The sequence below is a fragment of the Sitophilus oryzae genome, unplaced genomic scaffold (genome assembly GCF_002938485.1).
Source record: "Sitophilus oryzae breed Bouriz unplaced genomic scaffold, Soryzae_2.0 scaffold_1620_pilon_pilon, whole genome shotgun sequence".
Lineage (NCBI taxonomy): Eukaryota > Metazoa > Arthropoda > Insecta > Coleoptera > Curculionidae > Sitophilus > Sitophilus oryzae.
The window spans coordinates 487,161-490,572 of NW_022146304.1; positions in this window are offsets into that span (position 1 = coordinate 487,161).

The window sequence follows — 3,412 nt, forward strand, 5'->3', positions numbered from 1 at the left end:
AATTCCAGTTCCGAAAAAAGTTTCCGAAAAAACACTTAAATACGTATATTTTATTTTGTTTTTTTACACATTTTAAGATAGTTTAAAAATGTATACAGGGTGTTTCGAAAAATCTGGTCATTGATTAATCACGATCCTGCTTAAAGCGTTTGACGTAAAAAGCTGATTTTTGGAAAAACGGATTGACTTTAGGGTGTACAGGTTCGATAAGAAGGGATCGAAACTCGAATTCTAAGGGGGTGAAACCACCCCTCAAATATTAGAATATTTTTTATTTAAAAACCGGTGAGTTGTTTTGGAAAAACTCTTAAACACGTATATTTTATTTTGTTGTTTTACATATTTTAAGATTTTTTTACATATTTTAAAAATTTATACAGGGTGTTTCATAAAATATGACCATTGAGTAATCACAATTCTGCTTAAACTGCTTGATGTTTAAAGCTGATTTTTGGCAAACGGATTGACTGTGGGGTGTAGAGATTCGATAAGGAGGGGTTTCTCGAATCTCAAATTCCAAGAGGGTGAAAACGCCCTTCAAATATTACAATATTTGTTATTTAAAAAACGGTTAGTCTTTCGGGAAAACCCTTGGACACGCATAATTTATTTTGTTTTTTTACATATTTTGAAATTTTTTAAAAAATCATACAAGGTGTTCCAAAAAGTTGGGTAATTGATTAACCACGATTCTGCTTGACGTAAAAAACTTATTTTTGGCAAACGTATTTTTCGAAAGTCAAATTCCAACGAGATGAAACTACCCCTCAAATATTACCAAGTTATATAATATCGCCACATTGTTTTTTCTCATAACATAAATGTGAGAAAATTTTATCCAGTTTGTATGTTAATGGAAATTCTTGCTTTGCTTTATCATCGCCATTACAAATGATTAATTCGACGCGAACGAAGTCGCGGGTACACGCTAGTTGCTAATAATCAGACATATTAGGTAACTGCATAATGAGGTAAGACCTTGTCTCATAAACTTAAAGAAAAAACATAAACCTCAAAATAATGATCAGTATTAAGTGGATTAACAAGTATTATTAACAAACTATAACAGAAAAATTTTTTTTTTCGAATTTAGGCCTAACGCTATCTACAGAAATTTATATTTTCTAGCCATATACAGCCATCCATATACATCTGTAGCTCCTGTAATAAAAAACTTAGTAATTTTATATAAGTGCAAACCAAGTATGTATTAGGAATTAGGATGTACTTCAGGAAAATATTTTAACTAGGGTGGCTCAAAAAAATGTGAGTGGATCAGGATTTCTTTTTAAAATGGCACACCCTGTATATTACAACATATTTGTTTTCTTTTCTGATCATTTATACAATATATTTTAATAGTGTCAGAGCTATTAATAAAATATATACCGACCTGGTCATTTGATTACTGTGTATAGGATTTTAACGTGTAAGACAGAGAATAATATAAATGACCGGTTGACAGACAGAGAGACAGCATCAAAAGGGGCCGGCGAGAAGCCGGTGCGACCGATACAGTGTTGCCAGTTTTTACGGGTGTGGGCAAGGTAAAGCATAAGCATGGTGGGAGAACGCATTGAGAGGGGCGGTGCTTTATGTTAAGGTTCGTATTCACTATCCGAAAGAACAAAGGAATGAAATTCGGTATATTTGGACAGCAAACCGAATGCATGCGGCCGTTCGCCATTCGGTTCGCTCCATCATCCGTTTTCAGTCGGTATATCAGAGACGTTCGCAAACGAATGAAAATTATAGAACCGCGCGAACAAGACTGGACGTTCGCTCGTTGGATAGTAGCATTCGTTCGTTCGGATAGTGAATACGCACCTTTATGTAGATGAAAGGGTGGGGAAAGGAAATAGATCACCTTAGATCCAAACTATTTTTGCATCATTCTTTTCGCCTAGCTGTTTCGGTATGTACGTTAAGTGTTTCAAAAATGGCTATTTATACGACCGAAGAGAAGGTGCATATCGTTAAATGGTTTTACATTTCGTCTAGTGTGGAAGAGGTCATTAAGGCGTTTTGTGTTCACCTTTCAAGATCGCCCTGTGCCTTGTGCCACAACTGTACGCAACATTGTCCATAAATTTGAGCAAATAGGCTGCATTGCGGCGTGCAGAAATTGTGACAATAAGGAAGCGCAGAGAAGGTGATTCCCGACAAGGAAATTAATATTTGTGCCGCGGTCGAAACAAGCGAACCTTGTTCAAGCCGAAATATAGCCGAACAAGTTGGTTGCAATGCTCGAACGGTGCGCAGGGTTTTAAAAAAGCATGGATATAAGTCCTACAAAATCAGTACCACGCAAGAAATTTTTCCCGCAGATTGTAACAGACGTCTGGAGTTTTGCGAGGCTGTAAGAGAAAGAGCCGATCGGAATAATTTATTTTTGGAAAATATATTATTCTTAGATGAAAACTCGTTTCCCTTACATGGCTACCACAATCCTTCGATAGTACGTTATTGGTCTCGAGAAAATAAGCACCTTAGTATGGCACTGCGGACACAATATCCACAAAAAATAAATGTTTGGGCTGGCATGCTGCAAAATCCTATCATTGGGCCTTTTTTTATTGATTGTATGTTAACAGCTGCCAAATATTTGGATATGCTACAAAACGAAATTGTACCAGCAGTTCGAAATTTGCCAATCAATTTTGAGGAAGTGTGGTTTCAGCAGGATGGCTGTCCTGCGCATAACGCGCGGAACGTAAATCTGTTCCTTCAAACCACATTTCCCAATCGGCTAATTTCCACACAAGGCACAATTAATTGGCCACCACGTTCTCCTGATTTGTCGCCCAATGACTTCTTTCTGTGGGGATATGTAAAAAATTCCATTTATGGCCATAACCATGAACGACCCATGAATATTGACGAGCTGCGATTAAAAATCGTTCAGTCGTTAGAAAATATCCCCGCTGTTATGTTAGCTAAAGTTAGGTCAGAGTTTTATAACCGTCTTGGCTATTGCGAAGCACAACAGGGAGGTATTTTTGAACCTTTGATTTAATTTTTTTTCTAATTATTTTGCTAATTGTCCTTTTTAAAGTTGATTTTAGTCATTTTTTTTAATGCTTGTTTTAACTTATGCTGAAACAGCAACAAAAACATGAGCAGTATAGATACAACCGGACGTTTAATTATTTTTATTGTTAAAAGATTAAACGTCTCGAGATGTATGGATAAAATCGTAAATATATTGTAGAATGATGTACACCCAACCCCTTACAAAATCCGACTGATTTGATTTCTGTCTACCGTTCTAGGACTTCGATACTGTCAGTGTTGCCAGATGAAGTTTTGAAAATTTCCTGAAGCCTGGTTGGCACGGTCAATCAACCAACAAAAAATATTCTTTTAAAATATTTATCTGATGATACTTTTAGAAATGCCAAGTTTGAGAAAA